We start from the raw sequence: 12,052 nt of genomic DNA, 5'->3' as shown, positions 1-12,052 counted from the left end.
CCTTGAGCCGGCATTAAATACTCAGTTAACGGGATATCTCTTATCGGAGTCAGATATAGAGGATAATAGCCTCTACAAACTTGGTGAGCCGCATCTAGAACACGCACTATCTCACTACAAAGTCTGCTGCATATTCTCCAATCATAAAGAACTTCATATTGGAATTACTATTACGGTTATTAACAATTCATTGACAGTCAATAAATTCACCCATAACATTGTTCCTTTGGAATTATTGCTGTATATTCGCCTATTTAAACCCAGTGACAGTTTTTTTCGGTGAGTCTCATATATATTTCTTGTTGTTATCTTTGATTTCCTCATATTGTATATTTCAGTTCTCAGCCTACTATTATTATTTCTTCGTATCATGTCACTTGATAATTCACCAAGCCTTTCATCTAAGTCTATTTTCGTGGGTGCCATCTCTGTACCTTTGCCTGTCTTTAATCCCCGAAAAGCTGAACTATGGTTTGCACAGTTAGAGAGCTATTTTGTTGCAAACAGAATCACAAGTCAGAGCACGAAATTTAGTTACGCGAATTCGTTGCTGCCGGACGACGTTATTGAACAAGTGCCTGACGTCATTTTTAAGCCGGACCTAGATTCACCATACGATTGTCTGAAAAGAGAGGTCATTCGTGTTACACCTCCCCCCGACCAGCAGACAATCGATCAAATTTTAGCTAATGCAGAGCTAGGTGACGGTACACCCTCTGAATTAAAACACCACATGACAAATTTAGTAGGGAATCGTACAGTACATAAACGTCTATTATATCAATTGTGGCTCAGACGTCCCCCACAAAACGTCCAACAGATACTAGCAGTTGGAGACGAAGATGTCAATTTTGATAGGCTAGCGGACATAGTTGATAGAATTTACGAGCGGACTAGGACTCACTCTGTATCTCACATACGATCGAGCTCAACTGACGAGATTGTCGAGTTACGATGAAGAGTTGACGTCCTCACTCAACAGATAACCCGGCTCCAGTTTCTGAATACCTTCAAAGCATGTGTAGGAGAAGATCCAGAAGCCGTAGACGTCGTAGTCCTATCACTACCAAGACATAACATCTGTTGGTACCATAGAACGTATGGTGAACAAGTAAAAAAAAATGTACTCTCCCCTGTAACTTCGCAAGCACATAGCAAAGGGGACGTCAAGGCCGTCGGTTAGTGACGACTGCAGTCGCTGGCCACAACTCTCAAAACAGTTGTTTGCTATATGTTACTGACAAAAGAACCGGAACACAGTTCTTAGTCGACACCGGACAGAGGTTAGTGTAGTACCGCCCACTGCATTTGAGGAAAACACGCCTGACCCCAAACTAAAACTACAAGCCGCAAACAGATCTGAGGTCAAGACATACGGCAAAAGGCAGTTACAATTAAACTTCGGTCCCAAATCCAATTTTTCATGGGGCTTCACCATACCTGACGTCCTTGTTCCTATAATCGACATTGACTTTCTGCAATTCCATAAAATACTGGTAGAAGTTAGAAATCGGAAACCTGTCCTTGCCGATCAGAGTAATGAAATCAGCGGAATCATATCTAATGAGACTTCCATATATTTATTGATCAAACCTCATCGCGAGAATGACAAGTACGTTGATTTACTTGACCAGTTTCCAGACTTATTACGACCGAGTTTCAAACAGGGCAAACGGACACATACAGTCGTACACCACATAAAGACAGAATGTCCACCAGTGTTCACACGTTCAAGGCGCCTTGAATCCTCTCGTCTAGCTCTCGCAAAGAGCAAATTTTACAGTGATAGAGTTGGGCATAATATGCTCCTCCGATAGTCCATTGTCATCACTGCTCCATATGGTACACAAGAAAAACTCTTCCGATGCAGAGGATAAACTATCGAGATTAAATATCAATACCTTCTCGATCCCTGATATAAACTATCAAGACATGACGAAACATCAAAAGCTCGATAGGGGGCTAGAGAATCTTTTTCAGTCTAAGGGACCAAAACCATTATTCCAAAACATCCCCATAAACAACAAGGACACCTTAACTTGTGATACCTCAACAGGTAAAACTCACCCTTTTTTTCCTGATCATATGAGAAATTACATAACATATCTCATCCAGGTATAAAAGCCGCTGTAAAGCTTATCACAGATAGGTTTGTATGGCCAAACATAAAGAAAGATGTACGACAATGGTCACGGGAATGCATCCGATGCCAGAAGTCAAAAGTACATAGATATATCATATCTTCTACAGGAATTTTTCCCGCCGCCAGAGCTAGGTTTGACCCCATTCGCATTGACGTTGTTGAACCGTTACCTATTTCTAATGGTTACACGCATATATTAACATGTATAGATAGGTTCACGAGATGGCACATAGCTGTTCCGTTAAAAGACACGTCGGCATCAACAGTGGGGAAGAAACCAGTGAAACACTGGATTACAAACTTCGGTGTCCCTACAACAATTACGACCGACCGTGGAGCTCAGTTTGAAAGCAAACTATTTCAGCAACTTACAGGTACTTTCGGAATAAAGAGGATTAGAACCACTGCTTAACATCCGACTGCTAATGGAATGATAGAAAGGTTCAACAGGCAGTTAAAAGCCTCTTTGATGTCCGCAGGAGGAGATTACAAATGGGATGTCAAGCTTCATTTGGTACTACTAGGTATTCGCTCAACTATCAAACAAGACATCGGTTGTTGTGCTGCTGAGTTGGTTTATGGAACAACGTTACGTTTGCCTGGTGAATTTTTTTGACCGTGCAACAGATATTCCAGCACATATAACCAACTACGTGCAACAAGTAAAACAGCAGATGGAATCCATTAGGTCCGTTGAACCATGAACCCAAAAGGTGAGGTCATTCGTACCCGATGAACTAAACAAATGCTCACATATATTCGTCAGAAATGATAAAGTACGACAGTCGTTACAGAATTGTTACGTCGGCCCTTTTAAAATCATCCGAAAGGACAGTAAAATGGTTACGGTGGTAAGAGCAGGTAAACATGATACTGTTAGCATCACCAGAGTAATACCAGCGCTTTTAGAGAACACTGAAAAACAGACAACTGTAAAACCGTCTAAACTCGCAGCAGAGCAAGCATCATACAAACTACCTGCAACAAACAATACCTCACGTCAAAGTTCAGTAGCAACAGAAATTACGAGGTCAGGAAGAAGAATACACTGGCCAGATAAGTATGTATCAACCATCATACTTATCTAGACCAAGTCCCGAGATTGCTCTTATAACACAAAAATTATTCTTTTATCGGCCTCACGGATCTTCATTATACTTACATTTTAACTTGATGCAATTTGTCGATGTTAAATGTACATTTATACATACATAATATAAAACATTTCAACACACAAGCTGTTATTGCAACTTAACGCTTACCCATCATACCAAGTTGTACATTTATTTCAAAAACGATTTCGTTTTTGAACTCTTTGTCGAACATAGATGTTAATAAAAATATTCTTTGTAGATAAAAATATCAATGTTCTGGATGGAAGCTTATGCAGTAAGCACATTCAACTATTGTATTATTTGTCTACTCACTGTAATTTATACACTTAATTCACTATGTTAATTTCTGCGTGTGTATGCTTGAGCGCGTGTCTGCATATCAATCCTTAATCTATTCTCCCATTGGTTGTGACACATAGATAATCAATTATTTGTCCACACTTGATTAACATTAATAAATATATATGAATTTTCAACTCACACACACTCTCTTGGTTGCTCTGTGTGCTTGCTTGCTGTACGCTTGCGGATTTTATTAATCTTTAACAATAAAATATCTCTACCCAGTTAACGGGATATCTTTCATTGGAGTCAGATATAGAGGATACATTTACATGTACATGCATCTGCGTTTCTTGTCATTTTCCACCAGATATTTACATCATCAGAGTACAGTGGCATTGAGAACTCAACTATGCTTGGGAGTTCAATTATATATAGCATAAAAAGTAGAGGACCTAGGACAGAACATAGTGTTGTTCCACTAAGTACTTGTTTCGAATTTCAAATTTATTCATACTTTCTGTCTACGACATAACTAAACATCCTCGACTGACTTTAGAAGTCCGACGACTCCTAGATTTTCAGCTTCAATAATAGTCTATTTTTGGGCATCTTATCAGATGCTTTGCTGAAGTATATGTAGACGATGTCCTCTGATTTTTTATTACCTAGCTCTCCTGCTATAAGAAGATTTGTTGTGTAAGGTAATCCTTTCTCGAAACCATGTCGTTCTCTGTTTAGCAAGTTGCTGGCTTCCATGAATGTCGTCATCGCTTTTTTGATTATCCTTTCCAGTATTTTAGCCACAACACCGGTTAAGTCGATAGGTCTATAGTTTGGTAGAAATTGTCTTGATCCTGTTTTATGTGTGTGGCAATTGCGTCCTTCCAGTCCGCAGGTAACTCACCTTGGCCATGTGACATATTGAGTATCATATTTAGTAGAACATCAGTATATTGTGCAGTTTGTTCCAAGAGTTCAGAGTGTAGATCATCTGGTCCCGTTGATTTTTCTGTTTAAAGTGCTAAGAGCCTTACGTAAGTCGTCTTGATCGAAGTTCACAGTGAGCAGGCAACTTTGCATTTGAGTTTATTCCTTAGCCCAGAAGAGACTCCTGAGTAAAAACTGCCTTGGAATAGTTCCGACGTTTCTTCTTTTGCCATAGTAAACGTCGAAAATTTTGATCTATCCAGGGATGGGCGTGCTTCTTCTTCTTTGGGATAGTCCATGATACAAATCGTTGAGTTGCTTGATTGTATAACCGCTGATAATGAATCCATGTCTCTCCTATTAGTGCATCTGAGTCAGCTTTCCGGTTTTCAGCTGATACTGTGGGGTTGGTCACCTTCAGGTCTGCCTTCCATATGTTAGGATGGACCGGAGCATCTGCTTTACAAACTATTTCATTGATGAACTTGAATAAGATGACCGTATGATCATTTCTCTCTAAAAATGAGGGGCACGTTATTTAGCTGACATCATCACCATGTTCCACTATCTCTGCGGCTCGTGTGGTTAAGGTTATCCTCATGTACAGGATAACCCCACCTTCTCAACGGTTAGGTCTGTCAACCCTACAAAGCGAGAAGTCAAGCAAATGAGTTTCATTATCGTACACATCTGACATATACCGTATTTCTGGGCTCCGGCACTTGATTTGGTAGGCTTCGAGTATTTGTGTAACGCACCGTTAGTTCTTTGAAGAACTTTTCGGTACTACAGATAATGGTTTGTGGATAGTTTTGCTCCAAACTTCTAGTATGCGAAAACTCCTAAGTGAAAGGATTTTCACTGTTAAGGCAGCTTTCATGTATCATTACTTCTGTCTGTTGTCTCTTAATACGAGATCGTCGTAGACATATATTCCAGATTCAGTCAGGTTGTGTGAGGTTTTTTGGTACTAGGTTTCTTTCTTCTGCGGATGCCAAAGTAACTTTTAAAAGGCGACTTGCCAGAGTATGTTTCGTTTTATTCTATGAATGTTAACTCCCCCCTTTGTTTCTGAAAGCAGCTTGCTTATTAAGGACTTGATGTGGCTTGAGTCGCGTTCAAATCTAGCCTTTGGTTCCTTCTTGGAAGACTGTCTTAAATTATGAAAAAATGACTGACCTCCCAGCGAGATCCGTCTTGATAAATTGTGGAGTTTGTTTCAAAATTCTTTCTCATCCCTAAAGTAAGACTTTACGTTAAACGTGTAGGTTTCACTCTGTTTCCTCAATTTTCTAGGTACAAGTGTAAGGCAGTCACTGACTCCATTTTGTCTCTTGAAAAAACCAACTACGCCACACAGATTTCTACCCACTACAGTCTGTTTTACGCTGATATGGGAATATGCAGTTGAAGCTGTCGACTAATATATTTTACAGCTTCTTGCGATTTGTTTCTTATTAGCTTGCTTTTTATTTTTTCCTTGTAACCATGACTTAATCTGTGTATTTGTTATCTGCTACATTATGTGGGTTCACCTTGATGGTTTCATTTAAACATAAATCTGGACTTACGATAATGCTCTCTTCTTCTGCCAAGATTGACAGCCACTGCTTCTGAATGTTTATCTGAGGGCGTTTTTCTAGCTATGTTTAGCATCGTAATCACCTTAAGATTCAGTAGGGAACGCGTGGGGCAGAATGATTCGCACAGCCGACGTGACAGCGGCTTGCGACACTATATGTGGCCGGTGTATGTCCGGTGGTCACGTGGTACCACTTGTCGTAGTTGTCATGTCGCATTCCCTACTCGACCGAAGGGAAGCACGTGAATCTACCAAAACAGTGTTTTGTTTTCTCCATTGAAATTGTTAGGTGGTCTCAAAGAAAGAACAACACAAATAATCTCTTGAAGAGCAAAGGAAAATATCAACAGCTGCTTTGTAGAATGTGTTTTTAAAGTTCCAAAGGTGATATGCACTGAACACAAAAGGCTGAAACCTCTATGTTATTGTAACTGATAAATCCAACTTGAATAAATATAAAAGAGATTTCTACATCATGTATTGCAATCAAAAGTGGACGATTTACTCGATAAGGGAAATTACAATTGCCACCTTTATTAGAGATTAACCAATCATGCGACAGAGAAGATAAATATATCAGTTATTGGACTAAGACTTGCGATAAAATATGAAGTTTAGAAGTTGTGCATTTCAAATAATGTTGGAGAACTAAACTTTACTGACATTCTTTAAACCAGTGAGGTCGATCGATCATAATAAAAGTAGCAATCACTGAATGCACGGCCGATTTTTAAAGAGGAATTTATGTGATATCAAGGGTTAGTATACGTCTGCCTACATTTCTAGTAGACCTGGTTTCCGATTTACAGTATATGTGTGATTCTGTCACACGTTCCTCCTCAGTGAGTATCAGTGACCTAAAAATATTAAGGATATTGGGTTCTAGACAATTCTGTTGTTAGTAGTCTGGGATTCTAAAGTCAGGAAACTTAGATGTTGGAAATGTCGGAGTTCGGTGACATATTTGGATGATTAATGTGCCAAGAAGTATATGAACCAAGCTGACTAGTTGTTGTGAGAGGTGTGTAACACGGCGTACTAAGTTCCTCGTATTCTTTCACTTGGTTTGGTGTTTTTGGCGTATTTTGAATGATCTAAATGTACTGAGCTATGCTATACTTGTGTTACTAATGATATTTTATATGAAATATGTTGGTGTCGCCATTCTATTCCACCATGGAACAATGATGTCAAATGGGTTGTGGTAGAAAATTTCAGGTTACTGATGTCACAAAACGTTTATTTGCTGCCTCAAAGTTATGTTAAAAAAAGGTAGTATATGGGTAAGTTTGTCATTTGCAAGCGGATTATCGTGTCCTCTGGTAGATCAAAGACTATTTGACAATGGTCTTTGGAGTGTAACATGTATTATTACAGCGGTAAATTAGACATCCAGAACTATTTGTTCTGTAGGTCTTCGACGTTGTTTCCTACTTCATTAGTTATACTGGGCACATCCTCGTCAATCATCTGCGCCAGATTACGATTACAAACGCCGTGCTACATACCTCTCACAACAACTAATCAAATTGGTTTATATACTTTTTGACACATCAATCATCTAAATACGTTTTCGAACTCCTAGATTTCTAACTTCTAATTTGCCTGACTTTTGGATCCGAGATTATTTGAATGTTACAGAAAACGGCATTGTCAAGCACTGAAAACATATTATTATTATCGCTATTCACAAACAGCTTCCGGGTACATAGATGTTGTGAAGAAACCATTTCGGGTCTCTCCGGAAATGCAATAACACAAAAGTTTCAGTAACGTTAACATAATATGTGCCACATTAAAAAAACAGGTTCTGCGTTATTGAGAATATTGAGTTATTTATGAAGAGAGAGAGAAAACAAGGGAAAATAAATAAAGGAAACGCGAATACCTAAATAGTTTATTAAACATGCTTGTGAACAAAGAACATGCATAGACGATTATATATGTATCGCTAAATGAATAAAAAAAGGATTAAAAACAAATAAGAAAATAACTTATTATTGCAGCAAGATGTGACGGTAGAATAAGTGTTTGTACAGTAACATTTTGGTGTGATGCTATAAAAGTCTTAATTAATTGCAAAGCATAATCAAATATCAATGTGTACGAGTCATATATACATAGTGAAAATAAGACGAACCTGAAAAAGCAATTTACTTGAGCGTAACACATGATGTCAGCTTAGTTACAAACTTCAGATACTTAAGAGTGATAGAAAAAAGAAATGAACATCTAGTGACGGGATTCAACCAAGATTATAAGAATGTTATGAGTAACGACCTCTAAAGCAAACCATATTTTAACTTCTTATTGCACTCGGGTGGACATATGCTAATTAATGTAATAGGATTCAAAGCAAAACTTGATATTAGTATAAACTTTTATGCAATAATAAGTTAGAATGATGTTATGAAAGTCACAATTAATTGCAAAGGATAATCAAATATCAATTTCTATGTGTTATTTATGTGTGGTGAAGATAAGATGAATCTGAGAAATCAATTTGTTTTTAGCTATAGACCTTTAATGCGTAGGAATAAAATATATCTAAAAGGAAAAGAAGGGGCGAAAAGAATACCTAATGTGTCGAGGGGACAATCATGATGATAATAAAAATAATAATAATCATAAATACGAACATAAGTAAACTTCAGATAATATGATGAATAGAAAGCAAAGAAAACAGACGAAAAAGTTTCAAAGGTTATACTTTGCTTTTCGGTCAATCAGATAGATAATAGACCTTGTTTGTGTAAGTCGTTGTTAAACACATTGAAATTTAATGGGTAACACAATTCACATTCGGAAAGAAAATTATCAAGGAGACTTCTGAACCGGGCTATAATTATGTATGCATGAGAGCACTTACTACATAGCGGATAATATCTTTGTACGGGATATCGTGTTTTCGAAGCGAATTCGCGTTTTGGTTAATTCAGTTGGCATAATGGTAGTAGGTCTCCCACAGGATTTTGAACTACTCAGCTGTAGTCGAGAAATGATATAGTGAAGACACGCAGTCTGGAGATGAGGTTGTTTTAAGCGCTTAGGATCGAGAATATTTGGAGCTACGAGTGCTATGGCTAGGAGCATTATGGTTAGGAAAGTTAAACTAACCATATTTAGTCATTATATGTGAAAATTATATTTGAAATATTCTCAGCGATTGAAATATAATTTTCACATATAATGACTTCTCTATACTCGGCGCTCAATTACTGTCAAACTATTCGTTCTAATCTTGACGAATATTCGTATAACCATATTTAGGGTTATGAGTTTTCGTTTCAGGATAACCTATATGAGATGCCAGCATATCTATCCCTGTTACTCTTCGCTTAATTCCATAAATGCACACCAATTAATTGTTCACCGTTCATTGTAATTAATGTTTATTTGTACTGCCTTATGCTTTGGGCATTTAAAATTCAGTTGGTCATCTGTAGTTCATACTTGTGTGTAAAGAGTGATTGATTCATTATTCGTTGAGTTATTATGTTCAACTCGTCGCATCTGAATCTATTCAATTTCATTACTCACTCATTGGGCCTAACTCCTCACATGAATATCTGGAAATACGTGTCTTAGCGACATCTCGCATTCGACATTTATTTTCACGTTGTACTAATATAATTAATCTGGATGACAACACGAAGTTAAATAAGCCATGATTTACAAGCATCATCGTTAAATCATATTGAAGTTGACAGTAGATGCTAAAATGTCATTAATATTCTAAAATGATAAGTAAAGAGACATTCTCTGTAGCTATTAAGAATAACATTAACAGCAAACGTAGTTCAGGTAATTATATTTAAATTAACTGGGGCATCAAAGACTGCAATCAAACCCTAAAATCAAAAGATGCACCATGCCAAGTGAAACAACAATCATGATTCACAAAGAAAACAAAGTAGCGTACATACTTCTTTTCGAGTGTAGACTTGACCAGTAGATATAATACTGGTAGACAAAACATTTAAGCAGCAAAAGACACCAGAACGAGTGATTCTCCACCGAAGGCTGGCTTTCATGTCACGTTTTCGACCATCTGAACCCCTTTATCTCAGCCGTCGACTAAAACGAGAGAAAGAGGAACCAACTGAAAGACCCATGTTTCTGCTAGTAACTTAAGTAATCCAACCCTCTCTTCTCAATTAAAACAGTAACTGGCATCGCTAGTACTCTCGTCAGTCCACTTGTTTAACTACTCTCTCTCTATTCGCTGGATTCTCAGAAAGGTTTGACGCGGCGCCGCACGTACTCTTCATGGCGAAGATGAATTTCACTGAGCACTTCTATTTTGACTTATTAACTACCTAAGTGATAAGACGATTCGTTCCAAGATAAATAAAGTCCACTCGGGTCGAATGGTCTAGACTTCTGTAGTTTCGCAAGTAAAATTCTTAGATCCAATTACGTGCTTGACATTTATTAATGACCTTCTAAATAGAACAAGCTTAGCAGCGTTAGTTTATGCGGGCTATGCGAGTATCTGAAGGCTCACAGAGAACGAAAAGAATTCATTTGAGATTCAAAATTATCTGGCGACAATATAGGAATGTGGTGTACAATATGGGTTAATACACCGTATGCCGGAGTGTTGTACCAAGAAAATTTTGGCTCCACTTTATACAAAGAACTTATATCCTTCACGAAACTTTGCTCGATATTTTCTACTCAGATCACAACTCGGACTAGTAAGAAGAGATCTTAGACACCGGTTCAAACTGCATGGCAGTTGGAACGAAGGCGAACTCAGCTCTTCATTTGATGCAGAGGCAAATTAAAACGACCACCTCCGAATTGTTCCTGACACCGATTGATACCTAATCACGACCTCCCTTTGAAGTCCACACCGTTTTCGCGCACACCAATACAAAATAAACGTAAAACTCCTAGAAAAAGTACACAGACGGGAACCAAGTGTGTGACTGGGCTAGTGATAAATTTTATAAAAACACACTTGCACCTATTCTCGAGGTGATACAGGAGGATAGGACGTTACTTGATGATGCAATACAACATATTAACTACTACGACCTAAAACGAGCATCCTACCGGATCATCCCCATCACACGCTTCAAGGTAATCCCTGGAAAATTACGTCAAAGAACCGACGACAAAGTACGCTCCCACTCTTTGTCATTCAGAGTTACTTCATTTTGGAATCCTCTCTAAGCCGAGTCGACAACAACCCTTTCTGTGGAGATGAGAGTTGAAACACACGCGCTCACCCACTGATTACTGTCTCCACCTTAAACTAGCTGTGCCTGATGCATGTCTAGTAAATTATCTACAATTATCATCATCAAACATTAACCTATGCTTATTATTTTCGTTTCCCCTTTAATTCTTACAAGTCTGCCTCTTAACTCTGTCTGAATCGCCAATTAATTAATTAATTAATTTGCTTGTTTTGTTCTTGAGACGTTCGTCTTTTCTTAGCATTCGAATTTCCACTTTATTGTTTTTCGCATTGTAAACAACCATCCTCCTGTTTGTTCAGGTGATATTTGCTGGCATTCAAAGACCATATTGCTTGAAGACAAACACACGCATTCAGACTACAAGGTATACAAACCCACAAATAACTATAAAAATGACTAAAATCAGTGCAGCTGAGTGACTAGACTACCGCCCATTGAACGTTGCCGAATACCTGGAATCATGCCAAGACAACAAGAAGGAAGTGAAAAAAGCTCGTTCGGTCTGTACATGCTTGTCACAAATATATTATATTCTGGGTATTAGAAAGACTTGGAACAAGGTTTCACACGTAGGTCTTATGCAGAAGCTCACGAGCTTCGGAATAATAGATACTGTACATGAGTGGATAGGAAACTTCTTATGTGACCGCAGACAGAGAGTGAGGGTCAACGGAACGCCATCCGATTGGAAGCCGGTCAAAAGTGATTTACCCCAAGGCACCATCTTAAGCCCCTTGCTCTTCCTTCTCTACGTTAATCAGTTACCGCTGTTGCTTGGGTCGTCGACATT

This window comes from Schistosoma haematobium, chromosome 3, assembly GCF_000699445.3.
Source record: "Schistosoma haematobium chromosome 3, whole genome shotgun sequence".
NCBI classification, from domain to species: Eukaryota; Metazoa; Platyhelminthes; class Trematoda; order Strigeidida; family Schistosomatidae; genus Schistosoma; species Schistosoma haematobium.
The sequence above is the reverse complement of the archived record's forward strand: the minus strand, read 5'-3'. Positions refer to the sequence as shown.